Raw genomic sequence first — 23392 nt, 5'->3', positions numbered from 1 at the left:
CTTAGGTTGTAACTGGGTTATAGCTTTCATGTGAAAATCCTAAATTAGTTTCATAGTAGGGCTGAGTACATTGGGTACTTTTTCTTCCATTCTTGAGATACTTTACTAAGAAGAATATGTTCCAGCTCCATCCATGTAAACATGAAAGAGGTAAAGTTTATAACAATATATGTTATATTTTAAAAATCATTGAGAATAGGGTGGTGCCTGTGGCTCAAAGGAGTGGGGCGCCGGCCCCATATGCTGGAGGTGGTGGGTTCAAACCCAGCCCAGGTCAAAAACCGCAAAAAAAAAAAAGAAAGAAAGAAATCATTGAGAGTAGATTTTAAATGTTCTCACCATAAAAAAATTTAAGTATGTGAGGTAATACTAATTAGATCGATGTAGCCATTCCACAGTGTATAATATTTCAAAACATCTTGTGGTACACCATAAATATTTGCAATTTTATTTGTCAATTAAATTTTTAATTTTTTGAAGTTTTAAATTTAAAATAAAAAAGATATAAAACTTTTTCTAAAAAAAAAAAGAAATAGTTTGAGGACTATCTCATAAAATCTGAGAACATAAATCTTGTAGAACTTAATAATGAAGTGTTAATTCAAAGGATGTGCAAACTCTTTTTCTTTTTGTCCCTCATTCAGTTCTCACTAAAAATAAATGAAAGAAATGAATGGTTGCTCCTTGTGACCCGCTTTCCTTGATGCACATCTCATTGTCGTTCTTTCTCCTTCCCACGCCTTCTGTCCTCTCCTCAATAATCTCTCTATCCTCCCACCTCCCTCCCCCGCTACTTTTTTTATTGTTCCAAAATTCTCAGGAAAAAGCTCTAATCCTATTAGGCCTATTGGTATTTAGTTATGTGCTTATTTATTTTTAGATATAAAATTCTTTTTCTTAAAACTGGTTTGGAAGTCTATCATTGAGTGAGGAAAGGTGACAAAAATTAAAAAAATAATAATAATACATTCAGGAAAAACCCAACATGTACTTATCACAAAGAAGATACTGGGGAAGTCCAAGGGATTTGTTGTATTTTGTAACAGAAAACGGATCTGGCATAATTTAGATAGCTGGGAAGCTTTTTCCACATAGAAAAAGGAAGAGAAGGGGAAAAGAGTCCATGGGAGGGGAGGAGACAGAAGGGAGAAGAAAAGGCAGTTAGGTCCAGAAGCTAACTAGTGTTGTTAGGTTGTAGGCAAAAGATAGAGAAGTAGGCCTACTCAGAGCTAGCAAATATGCTTCTGGTCAATATCTTACTCAAATTGTCTGTTTGTGTATATGCCTAGATATTTGTGGCAGATATGCCAAGCAGTGGTTCAACTCTATGTTACAAAAATATCCTGTACTCTCTCATTTTGCTGTTCTATTGTATTTTCTTTTTTGTGGTTCTGTATTATTTTTCTGTTTTCATAACAAAATGACCTGTGAAAACTCACCAAACCACAGAGAATTGAGAATTTGTCCATTTTGAAGCCAGAATATATAAGGGAATAAGGATAGACTGCAGCATCAGACTGGAGTGTTTGATTGTACCATTTGGAGAAATGGACAAATACCCAACTAGACTGGCCAGTAAACTAGAACTTTAGGAGAAGGGCACAGGAGGTGATAACGGTTATAGATTCTGCCCACCTCATGGTATTACCATATATGTGATGTCATTTCACTCTGTCTTCCCTGCACATAACCAACCACACACTGAAGTGAAAATGATTCTATTTAGTTAAACTTCTAGTTTGTATTTGTAAATTTTCAGAGATTAGAATTTAAGATATTTATATTATTCAATTTTGCCCTAAGTAATAAATACTAAATACTTTTAAAAAGTAAGCAATCATGCTAAGATCATAATATAAAATTATTCATTCCATCACACCTTCCATCACATCACTCTTGAAACAAGGAGTCCCAACATACAGGAGGTTGCAATCTCAAAATTAGAATGAGAGGACAACAAAATTCAGGGTAACCCAGAAAATAGTTGAAGAGATAAACAAAATGAAATGTGTTCTAAAATGTCTAATTTGGGGTAGCAAACTGTTCTATTCCCAGAGAGTCAATATACCAAATCTGTCATTAATGTTTCCACTGTCTCCTTAAGCAGCTAGAGAAATCATATTTTTTTACCGATTATATACTTCCTATGTATAACCACACAGTCTTATTGTTGATTAAGGTAAATTATTGACTCATCATTTTACAGTGAAGGATGTGCCCTTCACTGCTTTTTTATTCCCTAGAACACTAGTTGCACAGCTTGTGTTTAATAAATCCTTTCTGATTGATAGGTTTAGATGATTCTATCAGCGTGGGCCTCTGGATTATATAGGAGACCACGTGGATATTTGAGAATACACTCAGGGGATGCTGAAAAATCAATAGGAAAACTGGCACTTCTATTAGGAAATAAACAAACAAAATAAAACACTGCGAAGCTTTTTCAAAAGTGAGGGCCAAAGCTCTAGCATCCTGGGAAATTATTTTTTGGTGTGTTTACAAAAGAGATTATGTTATTGAGGATGCTGTCAAGATGGGGTTTGCTCAGTTGTTGTTTTGTTTCCCTTTCCAGAGCAGTTGATACGACATGGGCTCTATTTCAGAATAACTGAAATAAAAGGGGAAAAAAAAAAAAAAAAAACAGTACAAGGAAGGTTCCTAATATGCTTGTCCCAATTAAGAAGAAAGTTTCAACACACTCCCTATTAAAGTTCCACTGTCATATTTTAAAGATCTTGAAAAAACATTACTTCGTTTTATATGGAATCAGAAAAAACCTTGAATAGCCAAGACATTACTCAGAAATAAAAACAAAACAGGAGGAATCACACTACCAGACCTCAGACTTTACTACAAATCGATAGTGATCAAAACAGCATGGTACTGGCACAAAAACAGAGAAGTAGATATCTGCAACAGAGTAGAGAACCAAGAGATGAATCCAGCTACTTACCGCTATTTGATTTTTGACAAGCCAATTAAAAACATTCAGTGGGGAAAAGATTCCCTATTTAACAAATGGTGCTGGGTGAACTGGCTGGCAACCTGCAGAAGACTGAAATTGGACCCACACCTTTCACCATTAACTAAGATAGACTCTCATTGGATTAAAGATTTAAACTTAAGACATGAAACTATAAAAATACTAGAGGAGAATGCAGGGAAAACCCTTGAAGAAATTGGTCTGGGTGAGTATTTCATGAGGAGAACCCCCCGGGCAATTGAAGCAGCTTCAAAAATACACTACTGGGACTTGATCAAACTAAAAAGCTTCTGCACAGCTAAGAACACTGTAAGTAAAGCAAAAAAACAGCCCTCAGAATGGGAGAAGATATTTGCAGGGTATATCTCTGACAAAGGTTTAATAAGCAGAATCCACAGAGAACTCAAACGCATCAGCAAGAAAAAAACAAGGGATCCCATCGCAGGCTGGGCAAGGGACTTGAAGAGAAACTTCTCTGAAGAAGACAGGCGCGCGGCCTTCAGACATATGAAAAAATGCTCATCATCTTTAATCATCAGAGAAATGCAAATCAGAACTACTTTGAGATATCATCTAACTCCACTGAGACTAGCCTATATCACAAAATCTCAAGACCAGAGATGTTGGCGTGGATGTGGAGAAAAGGGAACACTTCTGCACTGCTGGTGGGAATGCAAATTAATACATTCCTTTTGGAAAGATATATGGAGAACACTCAGAGATCTAAAAATAGATCTGCCATTCAATCCTGTAATCCCTCTGCTGGGCATATACCCAGAAGACCAAAAATCACCACATAACAAAGATATTTGTACCAAAATGTTTATTGCAGCCCAATTCATAATTGCTAAGTCATGGAAAAAGCCCAAGTGCCCATCGATCCACGAATGGATTAATAAATTGTGGTATATGTACACCATGGAATACTATGCAGCCTTAAAGAAAGATGGAGACTTTACCTCTTTCATGTTTACATGGATGGAGCTGGAACATATTCTTCTTAGTAAAGTATCTCAAGAATGGAAGAAAAAGTACCCAATGTACTCAGCCCTATCATGAAACTAATTTGGGGCTCTCACATGAAAGCTATAACCCAGTTACAACCTAACAATAGGGGGAAGTGGGAAAGGGGGAGGGTGGGTAGATGGAGGGGGATCGGTGGGATCACACCTGTGGTGCATCTTACAGGGGTATTTGCAAAACTTGGTAAATGTAGAATGTAAATGTTTTGGCACAGTAACTGAGATAACGCCGGAAAGGCTATGTTAACCATTGTGATAAAAATGTGTCAAATGGTCTATGAAGCGAGTGTATGATGCCCCATGATCATATCAATGTATACAGTTATGATTTAATAAAAAGAAAAAGAAGAAAGTTTCAAAGTACTTTGTTTGCAGTTAAGACCTGTGGGTCTCAAATCTTCTATGCATAGCTGGAAATAAAAATGAAGATGAAGGACAAAAACCTTCTGTTCTATGGAACTGGCCTTGACATCCGCTACTTGTCTGTGCCGGTTTTTGCTCTTCTTAAACTTTCAAAATTATGGGGGAGGAGGCAAGATGGCTGACTGAAGCCAGCTTTTGGCAGAGGCTCCCATTCAGAGGGAGAAATAAAGAGGATTGAAAGGTTCTCATCACCCCTGCTGTGACAAGCTGGGACTCCAAGGAAACAAATTTCAGGTACAAAATCCATCCCAAAGAGGACAGAAATACTTCCCCTCCTCTCCCGCTCCAGAAGAGTGACTCAAGGGAAGGAGTAGTAAAAAGAGGACCTTTTGTTTCAACGAAGGGGAGAGAACACTGAGGGTCAGGACTCCCTCCACAGAGAGACACCAATGCAAACCCCTGCAGTCTCTGGCCTGGGCCAAAAGTTGATCTAATATTCTCCCTACCTTCCTGAACTCCCAATCCACTGCTCCCCCATCTCCTGGCAGTCTGGAAGACTATGCCATGCAAAATCTGGAGCATTTGGCAGATTTTTGCCAATTAGAGCAGAATTAAATGAAATCAAAAACAAAAGAATTATTCAAAAGATCAATGAATAAAAAAATTTGTTTTTTGAAAAATTCAACAAAATTTATAAACCTTTGGCCAACCTAACAAAAAATAGAAAATTGAAGTCCTAGTATCATCAATCAGAAATGACAAAGGCGAAGTAACAACAGACACCTCAGAAATTCAAAAAATCCTTAATGAATACTACAAAAAACTTCATTCTCAGAAATAAGAAAATCTAAAAGAAATTGACCAATACTTGGAAGCATGCCAACTTCCTAGACTTAACCAGAAATAATTGGAAATGCTGAACAGACCTATATCAAGTACTAAAATAGAATCAACTACACGAAATCTCCCAAAAAGCAAGAGTTCGGGACCAGATGGCTTCCTCCTTTAAAGAGGAACTAGTACCTATATTACTTAACCTTTTCCAAAACATCAAAAAAGAAGGAATACTTCCCAACACATTCTATGAAGCAAATGTCACCCTGATCCCCAAACCAGGAAAAGACCCAATAAGAAAAGAAAACTATAGACCAATATATTTAATGAACATAGATGCAAAAATAGTCAATAAGATCCTAGCAAACAGAATTCAGCAACACATCAAATGAATTCTACATCATGACCAAGTGGGTTTTATCCCAGGGTCTCAAGGTTTGTTCAATATACGTAAATCTGTAAATATAATACATCACATAAACAAAGTAAAAAACAAAGATCATATGATTCTCTCAATGGATGCAGAAAAAGCTTTTGACAATATCCAGCATCCTTTCATGATCAGAACACTTAAGAAAATAAGTAAAGAAAGGACTTTTCTTAAACTGATAGAGGCCATTTATAGCAAACCCACAGCCAGTATCATATTGAATGAAGTAAAATTGAAAACATTTCCACTCAGATCAGGAACCGGGCAAGGTTGCCCGTTGTCTCCACTGCTTTTTAACATTGTAATAGAAGTCTTAGGCATTGCTATCAGGCAAGAGAAGGAGATCAAGGGTATACAAATAGGGTCAGAGGAAATCAAACTTTCACTCTTCAAAGATGATATGATTTTATACCTGGAAAACCCCAGGAACTCAACCACAAAACTCTGCGAAAGAATCAAGGAATACAATAGCATTTCAGGATACAAAATCAGTAGTTTCTATATATACCAATAATGGTCAAGCTGAAAAAACAGTCAAGGACTCTATTCCTTTTACAGTTGTGCCAAAGAAGATGGCATATTTGGGAATTTACCTAACAAAGGATGTGAAAGATCTCTATAAAGAGAATTCTGAAACTCTGAGGAAAGAAATAGCTGAAGATGTTAACAAATGGAAAAGCATACCATACTCATGGCTAGGAAGAATCAACATTGTTAAAATGTCCATATTACCCAACGCAATTTACAAATTTAATGCATTCCCTATCAAAGCACCACCATCATACTTTAAAGATCTGGAAAAAATAGGGCTTCATTTTAGATGTAACCAGGAAAAAAAACTCGAATAGGCAAGACATTACTCAGAAATAAAAACAAATCAGGAGGAATCATGGTAGCAGACTTCAAACTATACTATAAATCTATAGTGATCAAAACAGCATGGCACTGGCACAATAATAGAGAGGTAGATGTATGGAACAGAATTGAAAACCAAAAGATGAACGCAGACACTTATCATCATTTGATCTTTGATAAGTCTATCAAAAATATAAATTGGGGGAAAGAGTCCCTATTTAACAAATGGTGCTGGGAGAACTGGCTGGGAGAACTGAAATTGGACCCACACCTTTCACCGTTAACAAAAATTGATTCTCACTGGATAAAAGATTTAAACTTAAGACATGAAACTATAAAGATTCTTGGAGAGAATGCAGGAGAAACACTTGAAGAAAGTGGCCTGAGAGAATACTTTATGGGGAGGACGCCCCACCACCCCCAGGCAATTGAAGCAACACCAAAAATACATTACTGAGATCTGATCAAACTAAAAAGCTTTTGCACAGCCGAGAGCACAGTAAGTAAAGCAAGCGGACAGCTCTCAGAATGGTAGAGGATATTTTCAGGTTATGCTTCTGACAAAGGTTTGATAACCAGAATCCACAGAGGACTCAAACTTATTAATAAGAAAAGAAGAAGTAATCCCATTTCATTATGGGCAAGGGACTTGAACAGAAGCTTCTCTGAAGATGATAGGCTCATGGCATAGAGGCATATGAAAAATGCTCATCATCTTTAATCATCAGAAAAATGCAAATCAAAACCACTTTCAGATATCATCTAACTCCAGTAAGAGTGGCTCACATAACAAAATCCCAAAACTAAGATGTTGGCATGGATGTGGAGAAAAGGGACGCTTCTGCACTGCTGGTGAGAGAGCAAGCTAATACATCCCTTTTGGAAAGCAGTATGGAGAATACTCAGGGATCTAAAAGTAGACCTGCCATTTGGTCCTGCAATTCCTCTACTAGGTGTATATCCAGAAGACCAAAAATCACTTTATAACAAAGATATTTGCAAGAGATTGTTCACTGCAGCCCAATTCATAATAGGTAAGTTGTGGAAGGAGCCCAAGTGCCCATCAACCCATGAATGGATTAATGAATTGTGGTATATGTACACCATGGAATATTATGCAGCCTTAAAAAGATGGAGACTTTACCACTTTCACATTTACATGGATGGAGCTGGAACATATCATACTTAGTAAAGTATTTCAAGAATGGAAGAAAAATATCCAATGTACTCAATACTATTATAAAACCAATTTACGATCACTCACACTTTCATATGAAGAATAGATCACAACTATGGCCCAAGATGAAGGAGCAAGGGGGGGGATGGGCGAGGAGGGGAGGTCAGCTCAAGGGAGGGTGAATGGTGGGATCACACCTATGATGCATAATGCAAGGGTACATGTTGGATCTATTAGTACAGAATATAAATGTCTTAACACAATAATTAAGTAAATGAGATGAGGTATGTATTAACCAGTGTGATGTAAGCATCCCTAATTGTATATGATATTAGCACATTTTACCCCATAAATGCATTAATGTATATATGATCTATGTGTTTATGATTTAATACAAAAAAACTTTCAAAATTATTTCTAGGGTATAATAAGGAGAAATTAATGTTGACTGGTTTCCGCACTGCTCCACAGATGTATTTGAGTGTCAGTGAGCACCATTAAAGAAGAAATCCTTCTTTCCCTGCCCACTGTAACTCTTGCATTGTTTCTACCTCCTGGATTGACCTATCCACAAGCTTATGTGGACATCCCATTTAGTGATCACAGCTTGGTTCCTGACACAGTTCATGGTCTATCTCACTGCCATGGATGATTTTCTCAGAAAATGGTGGCCCTTCTACATGATTCCTGCAAAAGAAAGTCTACGAAATTAATAAAAAGCCTAGATTTTGGTTTTGTCACCCTCCTGCAAGAGCAGGGAGCACCCCCTATGTGAGTGTCTTGGCAGCCGTATGTATGGGTCCACGTTCCAGAGTGGACCCCAGTTATCTTCTTTCCATGCACTCCATGTTGCTGAGCATTGGAAGTATTACACTTCAACCATCATGCTGTCTTCTAGGATGTTGCTGTCAGTTCTAAGTTTTTCTAATAAAACAAGCCTTTGGCCTGGCACCGTGGTTCATGCCTGTAATCCTAGAACTCTGGGAGGCTGAAGTGGTTGGATCTCTTGAGCTCAGGAGTTTGAGACCAGCCTAAGCAAGAGTGAAACCCCATCTCTAATAAAAATATAGAAGTCAAGTTGAATGTTGTGATGGGCACTGGTAGTTCCATCTACAGAGGATTGTTTGAAAAAGTCCCCCCCACCTTTTAAGATAGAGTCTTACTCTGTCACCCTGAGTAGAGTTCCATGGCATCATCGCTCACTGCAATCTCAAACTCTTTGGCTCAAGTGGTTTTACTTGTTACCCAAATATTTTTCCTGTTGCCCAAATATTTAATTTAAAAAAAGAAGCAAAAAAGTTACTTTCTTCTTTATAAATGATCATTGATTATTTTTAAAGCTACACAGATTTCAAAATCTATACCAATCCTTATTCCTAATCCTAATCTTAACCCTACTATAAAGATATTATGGTGATTATCATTCCCTTTTACTGGTATAAATAAAATGATTATAATTCAAATAATATTAGGAGGTCTCTCTCTCTGTTACAAGCTGGAGATACGACATCAACCATATAAGACAGACAAAGCTTTTCTCCTCAAAGAGCATGGTAATTTATGAAGATTTATAGTATTATGAAGAATTGTTTTGAAAACTGTCCATCTTAATTTATAACTATCTTTTGAGCAATGCTCTCTACATTCTAAACAGAACCAGAATTCTCTGTATTGTCTATTTGACATCTTAGTTTATAGTTATCATGAAAAATCAGTTCACGGGAATGTGGAAAATATGCAATTTTCTAATTTGAAATATAATCGTTTTTCAATAGTTGAAGAATGCATGAAACCAAATAAAATTATTTTATTAGTCATAAAATTTTTCAACATCTTAGCCAAATAATTATGAAAATACTAATGAATAAAATATTTTCTGTTAACTTTATATATATCATTTTTTATTTCAAAATATTAAGGGGGTACAACTGTTTTTGTTTCATAGAGTTTTTCTTCGGTATAATAAAGAGAAATTGATTTAAGAACAAAGAGAACTCTAAGAGCACTTCCAAAGAGAGTTGGAAGTGGGTTCCCCTCATGAAAGAGGAGAGTTGAGACAGACTCATAGATAGCTTTTATAATGCTTAAGTTAGAGCTGTTAGTGTTGATTCTACCTATTAGGTAGATTTTTTTACCCTCTCTTATTAGATTACACAATTTGTATTTGTAAAGTCTAAAGTCCTAGTTGTTGTGTCCTTCACGCAGACAGTGTGCCACTTACCCCTACATTGTACCTGAAAGGTGGGAATTTGAATTTAATTGTTTCTTTCTCTTGTGTGGGTCTGTAGTAGTTGATCTACTTAGTAGTTTCAGATTAGAACCACGTACCTGGGATATTTGTTTTTCCATTCTTGAGAACTTTACTTAGAGCAGTGATTCTCAACTTTCCTAATGCTGCAACCCTTTAATATAGTTCCTCATGTTGTGATGAACCCCCAATCATAAAATTATTTTCATTGGTTGGGGGTCACCACAACATGAGGAACTGTATTAAACTGTATTAAAGGGTCCTGGCATTAGGAAGGTTGAGAACCACTGACTTAGAGTGTTCTCCAAATCCTTCACTAGGAATGAAAAGTAGATCTTCCCTTTGATCCCACAATGTTTATCTGTCTAGAAAAACAAAACAAAACAAAACAAAACATCATTTTACCATAAGGACATTTGCACTCAAATATTTATTGTTTTTTGTTGTTGTTGTTGTTGTTTGTTTGCTTTTTATGGCAGACTCTCTTTTGACCTCCTGACTTTCCTTTTCCTGATTCTTTGAAGTGTCAGCATTTTTTTACCTCTTAGTTTTCAATTTACTCATGGACCTCCAGAGCTCTAACATATTAATAGACCCTTCTAAGCTAAATACCTTCCTCCTCAACTTGTCATGAAACATCTCAAATAGCTCTAATTTAAATGCAAGTGCCTGCTTTTGATTCTTACCTTAAATGTATTTGTTTTGAAATCAATGAGAATATGGTTAATTTTACAAAATAAGAACGAAGACCTATATTTATTAGAAAAGTAAAATTAATTTGTGCGTTTTAAAATCTGAGTATAGGTCAAGTATAATTTTTTTTCTTTGCATGTTTTCTGTTTTATCTAGAGTCGTGAGTTAAGAGTTAGCACCACCATATTTTTTGGCACCAAATTTCCTTTTACCCTGTAGGTCCTATCTGTCATTTTAAAAAACACACTTACTATGACCTTTATCTTGGCTCTTTTCCCAGATTCATGCATACTTGCTACATTGCTGGAGTAATTGCTTATGTGTTTTATTGGATGGTTATCTTTCCAACTTCATTACTTATTGCTAATTCTAAAATCCTATGGCATAAAGCACATATGTCACCTTCCTCAAGGTCATTGTTGGCATTGGATCTATGGTCAAGTACCCTACCTGTTAATACTGACAACATTGTAAACTGACCATACTTCATACCATTGAAATGCTAATTTACACTGTGTCCTTTGAATATGTCATTATTTTATATGATTATCTTGAAAATTTTTAACTCTTCTAAAACCTACCAAAATGAAGTTTTGTGTTCTAAATTTAATTCCAAAGAGTTCTTAATTGGCCCTTTAAACATATATAGTTGTTTGAAATTTATAACATCTTTCAAAGTTATTACATAACGAGTCAATCTATATAGTACTTCATTTTTAATCATGTGCGCTTTAAAATTGTGGAGTGTCAGATCAATGTAAACTAATATTCTGTGGAGGAATTGCAATAAAGTTAGAAAAGAAATTCATTTTAAATGTAGTTAACAATTTTAAGATGATTTAAAACAATGTTGAATATACTGCATTTGGGCTTTCTAAGTATTCTTCCATAAATATATTTGTTATATACATGCAAGGTAATTTTATCTTTTAAAGAATACGGACATTTTTTTACTTCTTTGCTTGCATTCTTTTCACCTAATTCTCTTTTCTCTTGAAGTCATATGAATTTTAAGCTACCTCTTAGTATATTTTTGTGTATTTTTCTCCAAGCCTATATGTTTTTACACAAATATAAAACATATATTTATATAGTATATATGCCTAACATGCTTGGATGGGTGTGGATAGCATATAAATACCTAAGGCCTCACATATCAAAATCTTGAAATTTTCCCCTTACAGTAGGAACACACTTGGACAGAGTCTATTTTAACTAACTTTTTTTTACTTAAAAATATTTTATGGATCTGTCTTAATGTTAAATGGAGGTTTCAGAATTATTCTATTAGTGACTGCCTAATATACTTGTTTATAGCTCTACCATAATTGTTTTAATTACTCATATGCTTTTTTTTTTTTTGCAGTTTTTGGCCAGGGCTGGGTTTGAACCCACCACCTCTGGCATATGGGGCTGGTGTCCTACTCCTTTGAGCCACAGGCATCACCCTACTCATATGCTTTCAAAACTTCATTTTTCAAGTTTTTCCCAGCACAAAGCATGTTTTGTTCCTTTTCAACAGATTTTATCCATTTGTGATGCTTATTTTTTAAAGAGTGGCAGATTTCCTTGGAATGTATTTGCTCTATTGAAGGACATATGTTCAAGGGCATTGCTATGTTGAATGACAAATTGTTTTGGGGAAACTAACTGTTGTCATTAGCACCAGTAATATGTGAGAGTGTTGTTTTCTTTAAGCTCTGGCAGAAATAAGGTGTATTAGGACTTTTTCTCTTTTGAGATAAAAGATGTAACATCATTAATACTGAAATTGGCCCTAGTGTTACGTATATTTATTAAGTGTTTTGATTGTTTTCTGGGAAATTTTCTCTACAAACATTAACTCTTTTTCCGTTAGATAGTGCCTATCTTACCAACTTACAAGAGCACATTGTCAATTATAAGTATTGAGTTCTGACAATTTAATTTATTAAAATTAAATATACTCACACGTCTGGTATTTTGTAATTATACTATGTTTGTAATGCAGAACGTGAAATATTTTAACACAATTAAATAAAAATTTTTGCATATTTTCTAAAGTCACAATCAAATAAGACTTTAGTATAGGTAAGTAAATTTTTTTTAAAAAAATTGTGTTTTTACTTTGTTCTTGTAATATTAAGTTGTTAAATCTGAAATGTCAGCTATCTAATCAAAAGGTTAGATTATTTAGACTCAGAGAAGGGGCAATGCAATTAATCAAAGTATGTGCCTGACTATTGACACAGTTTTGCTTGTGTATGCCAGTGCAGTGACGAAGCCTGGAGAGGTAGTGGCAATGAAATCACAAGAGACATTTCCCAGGACTTGTTGAGAAATGAATATTTTCTTTGTAATAACTGATCCAAAGCCTGAAAGCAGTGGCAGCCAGTTAGTGAAGGGTCTGGTGAATATGGTGGATGGCAGGGAGTTTTCAAGTCCAACTTCCATAGTTTGAACAGCACGGTTTGTATGACAGAGTTGTCGTGTGTGGGGATTGGCCTGTCTCTGTTGACCGATCTCAAGCAGCCTCTTCTGATCATCCCGTTGGTTGCAGTAGACATCTGTGGGAATTGACTGATCAGATTTCATGAAGCTATAGAGGATAATATCAGTGCTACACCACCAAACAGACATTAATCACTTTTTCTGATGAATATTTGGGTTTGGATAGTGTTTCGGCTCTTCTCTATTTAACCATTGTGTCAAATGCTTATGATTGTCAAAAAGAAACTATTTTTCATCACATGTAACAATATGGTATAAAAATGGTTTGCCTTTAATATAATGACAGCAAGGAAGAAAATTCTTGAGACAATTTTGTGGAGGACACCAAGAGCCAAGTGACCTCTGAGCAAGATGATTTGCAGCTGGGGACTGACACCTTAGTCTCAGTTCATCCACATGGCTCATTTTTGATATTAAAATTAGCAGGATGGAACTTTCAAACCACAGACATATTGTACATTCATCAGCCACATCCTTCCCAAATCCTCTGTTAATATATTGGTTGTCTGTACTGCATTAGTTCTGTGATGGAGTTCATATTCAAAAATAACACAGATTTTGAATTATCCATAGTTTCACTCAAATTGCTCTAAAATATTTTTGAAAGGTAGTCAGAAGCCAAAATGTGAGTTTAAAAGAATGAGGATGTACCTTAACTCTCTCTCTCTCATACACACACACACACACACACACACACACACACACACACACACACACACACACACAGAGGACACAAACAAATAGAAAACCTAGGAAGTGCTAAGGTGAAATGTGAGAGCTTTCAGCTGTCAAATTTAGCACCTAAGGAGGTCATACATGTCACACTTAATAGATGTACCAATTTTTCAGATAACCTGGGCCTTTACTGGCTATTAATGCATGAGTCTTTTTTTCCTTGATCCAATGTTGCTGTCCAACGGTATAAATAATAACAATAGAATATTCTACTTCAGATAAAATTGTTAATTAATGTTTCTGGAAACTTCCTGTGGCCAAACTGAGAATTCTGTTTATGGTAAAACAGGTTGAAGAAAACCTTTACAATTTATTACTGAGTTGTCAAGCTAGATAGGAAATGCTTTTTTTTGACTCATTTTTTTAAAAATTTCAGATTAATATTTGGGTACAAACAATTGCATTGTTTGTGTTTGTTAGGTAAAGTTCAAGTTGTAGTTGAGCCCTTCACCCAGGAGGTGTGTGTGCCATATACCCCTCTATTGTACCCATCAGGGGAGTGCTTACCAAACCTCCTCCCTCCTTCCTTCCCTCTCCTCCTTTCTCCCCTCCTCTTCTACTTGAATTTAATTGTGTTTTGTTCTTGTTCGATGTGTACGTGTTCATCTACTCATTTCATATTAGTATTGAGTAACTGGATGCTTACTTTTCCATTCTTGTGACACTTTTACTTTGAATGATGCTCTCTGATAAACTATGGTGTCTGTATACCATGGAATACTATTCAGCTATAAAGAAATATGGAGACTTTACATATTATGTATTTACCTGGATGGATTTACATGGGAAATTCTTAATAAAATCAGAAAGCCCCAATCAGAGGAGGTGTGATCAAGCAAGCAGCTGTCACTTCTCACTAGGCTAAGGTTTATATTTTCATGAACCATTGGGGGGGAATAGCACAAAGGCTGGGTACCAAAAACATTGGGAAATTGTACTAGGGACCTCCAGAGTATGACTAACACTCTAAAATTGGTATGGACAGTTAGAACAAATCTGTACTGTCAAGAAAGGAAAACTTGCTTAACTTGATCTTGACTCTGAATGATATGGAAAAAATAATTTCCCTTAATAATTCCAACCCCAAGATGATCAGTTTGTAAAAATGTTAATAAAATAATTTTATGAATTTAAAAGCATCCAGTTACTCAATGCTAATATGAACAAAAGAATTTGGAGTGGAATATTTGCTATTAAAATATCTGATTACTTATTGTTATCTTCAGCTTAGATCAAAATACCCAAAGGCTCAGGCTATGCATCTCTCATATAAGAAAAATATTTTTTTCACTAACGATTATTTATTTCAGGTTACAAACCAGATATTACACATAAAACCTCTAGAGCTACAAAAAACTATTTAAATGTAAAGTTATATATGTATCATACAACACATTTATCTTGACTCACTAAACATTTCTATTTTTCACCCATGATATGTACACCCATGGTTTTTACATTTTTATTTTTATGTAATTTACAATTTACCTAAAGTTTGTAAGAATTGTAAAAAGAGCAATGGCAGGTCCTTTACTAGGATTCAACAATTGCTAACAATTTTGATCTATTTAATTTCTCAATATCTTTCTCCCTCCACCATATATATAACTATAGAACAATTTTTTTAAATTTAGTAAACATTATGGCTATTTATATCTAAATAATGCAAAGTTTATTTTCTTTAAACAGGACATTGCATTCAATTACTTCATATTCTTCATATTATCAAAGTAATATGAAACAAATTCAGAAAATTTAATGTTGATATAATGCTACATATTGTCTCATCCACAGTTTTAAGTTCAGTTTTTTAAATTGTCTTTAATAAATATTTTTTCTAGTCCAGAATGCAGTCAAGGATAACATAACATTTAACAAACATGTCCTTTTCATCTAATTTAACATGTATCATCGATTGTTGTGTTTTTTATGATATTAACTTTTCTAAGAATTCTGAAAGAATTTGTAGATGTACTTCGGTTTTGTTCTGTGTCTCATTGTGATTAGATTCAGGTCATACATTTTGAAAGAACCACCACAGAAGTGATGTGTTTTCTTCCATGCACCAAATTAGGAGGCAAATTACTTTGGCTTATACCAGATTTGCTAATGTTAACTTAAGTCACTTGGGTATGGTTGTGTCTGCCAGGTTTTCAACTAAAAATGTGTCTTTCCTCATTGTAATTGATAAATAATTTGTGGGGAGATAGTCTGAGACCATGAAATATCTAGTTCCTGATCATAGTGTTACTCATTAGTATTGCACATGTTGCTGATTCTTGCCAGCATCAATTATAAATATAATTAAAGGTGATTCCATCATTCTACTTAAGTATATTAATTGCCATGTTACTATATTGTAAAGCTTTTCCCATGTCCTTATTTATTTAAATCCTCATTCCTGTTCTTATGTTGGTATGAACTGATAAATTTTTATTTTATTTATTTAGTGGTATCCTGTTACTATCATTATTTCATCATTCAAATTGATCTATTTGGCAAGTGAGAGGCCAAATTAGTTTATTCCCTGTTACTTACAGCAGAATACCTGGTACTGGGTAATTTACACAAAAATAAGGAATTTATCTCTCCCATTTGTGGAGGCTGAAAAATCCAAGGTCAGGAAGTGGTATCTGGTGAAAGCCTTCTTGCTGATGACAATTTCTCCGCAGACTCCCAGGCTGGGCAGGGCAGCACATCGCAAGGGGCAGCGCGTGCTCATGTGCTCAGGTCTCCCTGCTGCTTCTCGCAAAGTCACCAGCAGTTCCCCTCCCCTGATAATACATTACTCTGTTAATTCACGCATGGATTCATCTGGTCACCTTTTAATAATGCCACTTTGAAGGTTAAGTTTCTACCACATGAAATTTGGAGGACCCATTGAAACTGCAGCAGTACTTATTCAAGATGATCACTGTGTTCTGTACGCATTTTCCAACACATGTGCACAATTTTATTTTCTGGCATAATTCCTGTCATATGATGTCTCAGGTTAATCTTACATTTTTCCTCCCACGCTCCTGAATCAGCCATTTTTCCCAAGAAGTCCACATTTCCTTAAGTGAGCCTAAGGTGTACCTGTTATTGTTGATGTGCCATTGCTCGTCAGCTTGTTTTGTGGATAGAACTAGGATACTATTCACACATGGTTACTGTGTGATACTATCCACACAGTGCTATCAGATGGATGCAGATTAGATAGATACAGATGAGATGCAGATGTATGCTACATGTATAGAAAATATGTACCAGGAGTTCATATGTTCGTCTTGATGATCCCAGTTACAATCCAATGGCATAGGATTAGTGCCTACCCTCTATAACTCTTCCTTAATGGTGAGAACCTGGGTTTTGTTATTTGCAATATATTTTGCTTATGTACTATATTATAGAATATGTAGAAACAGTGTAAGAATTGCTAACCCATTGCAAATTTTTTAAAAAGTCTGCATAATTTACTAAGATTAGCTCTGTTTTTGTCCCTCTCAAGGTGGTAATGATTCATTGGATATGTTACATAATTTTGCTGTAAATCCATTTTTTTTTTCTTTTTCAGAAGTAATAGAGTGATAGTTTGTTAGTAGATATGAAAGCTTCCATTACAACAGAGGGGGTCCCGAATGGGTTGACCCCATTTTTCTATTTAAACCTATAGTTTTTTGTGGCTTTATTTGATTTATTGAACAGTAATATTGACATGCTTCTAGTAGTCAAAAATATCTAAAGAGATCTACTTAGTGAAATGTCACTATGCCATTCTGACCATCCTATTCCCATCTACACCCTGTAGTTAATCAAGATTGTACCTTTTCTTACATTCAGAAATCATTTTTATGTATTTTGATAAATTTCCCATGCTTTATGAACATTATTTTTGGTTTGGGAATTTTTTTTCTTCAAGCCTTAAAAATGCTTAATATATTAAGGTTATTAGCCTGTTATAAATATTTTCTCCTAGCTGGTCATATTTTTTACCTTACCTTATGACACCTTTTTGCCATGCAAAGTTATTGTCATCATTAATATTATTAGATGACTTAAAATATTAATCCTTTATTTTATTGTATCTTAAGTTGTAATTAGAAAACCTTTCTTATACTCAGGTCATAGAGCAATTCTCCCATTTTTCTTCTACTGTTTATATGGTGTCTTTTTTTTTTCAATTTCTTTTTTTTTTATTAAGTCATAAATACATAAATCATGTAACATTAATGCATTTATGGAGAACAATGCTGATTTTATATACAATTTGGAATGCTCACATCAAACTGGTGGACATAGCCTTCACCTTACTTACTCAATTATTGTGTTAAGACATTTATACTCTATACTTAATAGATTTGACATGCACCTTTGCAATATGCACTATAGGTGTGGTCCCACCATTACTCTCATTATTTTGAAGTTCATTCCTGGATTTTAGATGTGTATCTAATTTCATCTCCTTTTAAATACTTATTTAGTTGTCCTATTATCATTTCTTAAATATGCTCATTTTTGCCCTACTTGCTAAAATGTTACTTTTATTATATGCTGACTTTCCATGCGTATTATAACTCTCTATTTCTGTACTTTTTGTTCTATTCCCTGGTTGTTGTGTCCATACCTGTGAAAATAGCATACTGTTTTAACAACAAAAGCTTTATATTATTTTCTTACTTTGTAGAGTTCATTTCTCTTGGTAGCTTTTATTTTTCAGTGATTTCCTAGCTACTCTTGAAAGTATGTTTATTTTCAGTGCAGTGGAACTGATAAGGACCCAGTGCCCATCAAAGGTAGATTCAATTTTAGATTATATGGTTGGGAAAAACAGGCATGGTCTCCCAGCAGCAGCCCAGGCATTTGATATTACCGCATTCTGACCCCTATCTTGTTGTTGGCCGGGAAATGGTAAACATGGACGCTGGACAACAGTTCAGTACACTCATATTAATCTGAAATTAAAAGAAAGAATAGAACAAAAGAGGTAGTAGCGTAGTTTCCTCTGCCTGGGGGTGTATCTATACATACATTTAGAATTCTTTTCCCAGTCCACTGTCCTACAAGGAATCAGCTGAAAGTGAGTGATCTCTGGGCACAAAGTTCCCAGTAAGACCTGTTAAGGCATGTAAGCCTGTGTTACAGCCTTTCATTTAAGACCTATGTTCATGGAAGGACAGGAAAAATCAGAACCTTCTCTCTTATCCTTTAAGTTTAAACATTCTAAGCATGCAATTAATTGTAGAGAAAAAAAAGCTTCAGTTTTCTAAACACTGGTTTAAGCCTTCTGCTAAATGATGATGTGAGTAAAACATATAGTCCAGTCTTTTGTTACAGGTGAAGCTCTAGTCTATCAGCAAGTCTCTAACAGAAACATTTTCTAATTGAATTGCAAAATATGTGTGATGAGAAACCTAACAAATGAAGGACTTCTATAACTGAGTGAGCAAAATTCCTTCCTAAGACCTTAGAGATGAGGATTAGGTGGGTAGATTAGGGTTTTCTCTCCAATAGACTCCAGTGTAGACATTTGTTCTATTTGAACTGACACAAGCCCTTTAAGGTAGTCATCATGTCTACAAAGTTCAGCAGGGATGACAGAAAAAAGAAAGGGGACTGGTAGGAACTTGGCAGCACTACGGAGGTCTCTTCTCGGATGCTATTAATCATAATGTTATAGGGTAAAAATAGGATCCAAAATAAAGGAGAGGAAACATTTGAACTCTTGGCTGCTGTTCCCTTAACAAGCTGGCTGTGTAGGCAGCTCTGTTCCTCCCGCTGCTCTCACATTCGGCTTAGCTCCAGCAGGCCTGGCTTCTTCAGTAGAGAAGTTTTCCTTGACCGCTGTGAGTCGGGAAACAAGACATTTTCAGTGAGACAAGATGCTGCTCTTCCAGGTGTGTTTTAGTTGGCAGTGTCACTCCTGACCCAGGCACAGGTCTCTTCTTCATCTACAGCATTTTATGCAATATCAACCAATATGGGCTGGGGAATAGGGAGGGTATGTCACTCAGATTCAATTCAGAGATGCTGGACAAGGTATCAAAATGTACCTGCACATGTGGCATTGGGCAAGTGGTAACCGAATCTTATTTTGACTGTTTTGTCAGATCAGGAGGTCACAAGGGTTTTACCCACACAATTTCTGCCAGTCTCTGCACCAGAAACACCAGAACAGCCCAAGTTTTGGAGGCTCCTAAATGTAGAAAGTGTGACTCCTCCCTCTCAGATCTTCAAGGTGACCAGTTATCCTTCTCATTGGTTTCCATTGCCATAATGTCAGAGATTTTAATATCAGATCTGCTACTGCTCTTACTAATTATTATACAAATATAAGAAGATAAAAATGGCATTTTAGTATTAAGGACTTAGTGGTACTTTCAGATATAGATTTAAAATAATATTTTTGAAATAAACTGTTTATATTAGATTAGGGTGAAACCTTTTATTCCTCTACCACACCCTTGCTCCATTCCAGGCAAATAAACTTGCACAGAACCTGGTGAGTATGTCCTGTCTCTTTCATCTTTTTGTTTGTTTGTTTAATTTTATTGTGGTTAGATGGAAACTTCACATATTTTGTGTTTACCTGGATAGAGTTGAAACACATTCTTCTTAATATAGTATCACAAGAACAGAAATGCCTGTCATGCAATTATTCAAATATTTATTTGCACCTGGTGGTTATTACATCTTCACCATGGTGGGGATTTTTCTTCTCTGCCATGGAGATATCACCAATGATATTGAACTAGTAGTTATTATTTTTTTATCATTTATATTTTCTTTTTTTATTAATATTAAATCATAGCTGTGTACATTAATGCGATCATGGGGCACCATACACTGGTTTCATAAACAGTTTGACACATTTTCATCACACTGGTTAACATTTTCTGGCATTTTCACACTTCCTGGCATTTTCTTAGTTATTGTGTTAAGACAATTATATTCTACATTTACTAAGTTTCACATGTACCCTTGTAAGATGCACCGCAGGTGTAATTCCACCAATCACCCTCCCTCTGCCCATCCTCCTGCTTCCTCTCCTCCCTTCCCCAAATTCTTAGATTATAACTGGGTTATAGTTTTCATATGAAAGCCATAACTTAGTTTCATAGTAGGGCTGAGTGCATTGGATACTTTTTCTTCCATTCTTAAGATACTTTACTAAGAAGGATATGTTTCAGCACCATCCATGTAATCATGAAAAAGGTTTTTTTTTTTTGGAGAGACAGAGTCTCACTTTATGGCCCTCGGTAGAGAGTCTCCATCTTTCTTTAAGGCTGCATAATATTCCATGGTATACATATACCACAATTTATTAATCCATTCGTGATTGATGGACACTTGGGCTTTTTCCATGACTTAGAAATTGTGAATTGGGCTGCAATAAACATTCTGGTACATAATCTTTGTTATAATATGATTTTTGGTCTTTTGGGTATATACCTAGTAGAGGAATTATAGGATTGAATGGCAGATCAATTTTTGAATCTCTAAGCATTCTCCAAACATCTTTCCAAAAGGAATGTATTAATTTGCATTCCCACCAGCAGTGTAGAAGTGTTCCCTTTTCTCCACATCCACACCAACATCTCTGGTCTTGGGATTTTGTGATATGGGCTAATCTTTCTGGAGTTAGATGTTATCTCAAGGTAGTTTTGATTTTCATTTCTCTGATGGTTAAGGATGATGAGCATTTTTTCATATGTCTGTAGGCCATGTGCCTATCTTCTTCAGAGAATTTTCTCTTCAAGTCCCTTGCCCAGCCTGCGATGGGATCACTTGTTCTTTTCTTGCTTATATGTTCAAGTTCTCTGTGGATTCAGGTTATTAAACCTTTGTAGGCAACATAACCTGAAAATATCTTCTCCCATTCTCATGGCTGTCTTCTTGCTTTACTTACTGTGTACTTGGCTGTGCAGAAGCTTATAGTTTGATCAGCTCCCAGTAGTGTATTTGTGAAGCTGCTTCAATTGCCCGGGGGGTCCTCCTCATAAAATACTCGCCCAAACAGATTTCTTCAAGGGTTTTCCCTGCACTCTCTTCTAGTATTTTTATAGTTTCATGTCTTAAGGTTAAATATTTAATCCAGTCAGAGTCTATCTTAGTTAATGGTGAAAGGTGTGAGTCCAGTTTCAGTCTTCTACAGGTTGCCAGCCAGTTGACCCAGCACCATTTGTTAAATAGGGAATCTTTTCCCCACTGAATGTTTTTAATTGGCTTGTCAAAGATCAAATAATGGTAAGTAGCTGAATTCATCTCTTGGTTCTCTATTCTGTTCCAGACATCTACTTCTCTGTTTTTGTGCCAGTACCATGCTGTTTTGATCACTATCAATTTATAGTATAGTCTGAGGTCTAGTAGCATGATGCTTTGTTTTTATTTCTGAGTAATGTCTTGGCTATTTGAGGTTTTTTCTGATTCCACATAAAATGAAGTATTGTTTTTTCAAGATCTTTAAAGTACGACAGTGGAACTTTAATAGGGATTGTGTTAAATTATGTATCGCTTTGGGTAATATGGACGTTTTAACAATATTGATTCTTCCCAGCCATGAGCATGGTATGTTTTTCCATTTGTTAATATTTTCAGCTATTTCTTTTCTTAGAATTTCATAGTTCTCTTTATAGAGATTTTTCACATCCTTTGTTAGATAAACTCCCAAATATTTCATCTTCTTTGGCACTACTGTGAATGGAATAGAGTCCTTAACTGTTCTTCCTGCTTGACTATTGTTGGTATATATAAAGGCTACCAATATATGATGTTGATTTTGTAACCTTATGTGATGCTGTATTCCTTGATCACTTCTAAACGTTTTGTAGTAGAATCCCTGGTGTTTTCCAGGTATACAGTCTTATCATCTGTGAAGAGCAAAAGTTTGATCTCTTCTGACCCTATATGGATACCCCTGATCACCTTTTCTTCCCTAATTGTGATAGCTAAAACTTCCATTACAATGTTAAAGATCAGTGGAGACAATGGGCAGCCATTTCTGGTTCCTGATCTGAGTGGAAATGATTTCAGTTTAACTCCATTCAATATGATATTGACTGTGAGTTTGCTGTAGATGGCCTCTATCAGTTTAAGAAATGTCCCTTCTATACCAATTTTTTTTAAATATTCTGATCATGAAGGGATGTTGGATATTATCAAAAGCTTTTTCAGCATCAATTGAGAGAATCATATAGTCTTTGTTTTTTAATTTGTTTGTGTGCTGAATTGTACTCATAGATTTACATACATTAAACCAGGCTTGAACCCCTGGGATAAAACCAACTTGGTCATGATGTATAATTTGTTTTACGTGTTACTGGATTCTGTTTGTTAGGATCTTGTTGAATATTTTTGCATCTATATTCATTAGTGATATTTGTCTATAATTTTCTTTTCTTGTTGGGTCTTTTCCTGGTTTGGGGATCAGGGTGATGTTTGCTTCAAAGAACATGTTGGGTAGTCTTCCTTCTTTTTCTGTATTTTGGAACAGGTTGAGTAATATAGGTACTAGTACCTCTTTAAAGGTTTGGTAGAATTCTGACGTGAAGCCATCTGGTCCCGGGCTTTTCTTTTTAGGGAG

Source organism: Nycticebus coucang, chromosome 16 (genome assembly GCF_027406575.1).
Source record: "Nycticebus coucang isolate mNycCou1 chromosome 16, mNycCou1.pri, whole genome shotgun sequence".
Classification (NCBI taxonomy): Eukaryota; Metazoa; Chordata; class Mammalia; order Primates; family Lorisidae; genus Nycticebus; species Nycticebus coucang.
The sequence above is the reverse complement of the archived record's forward strand: the minus strand, read 5'-3'. Positions refer to the sequence as shown.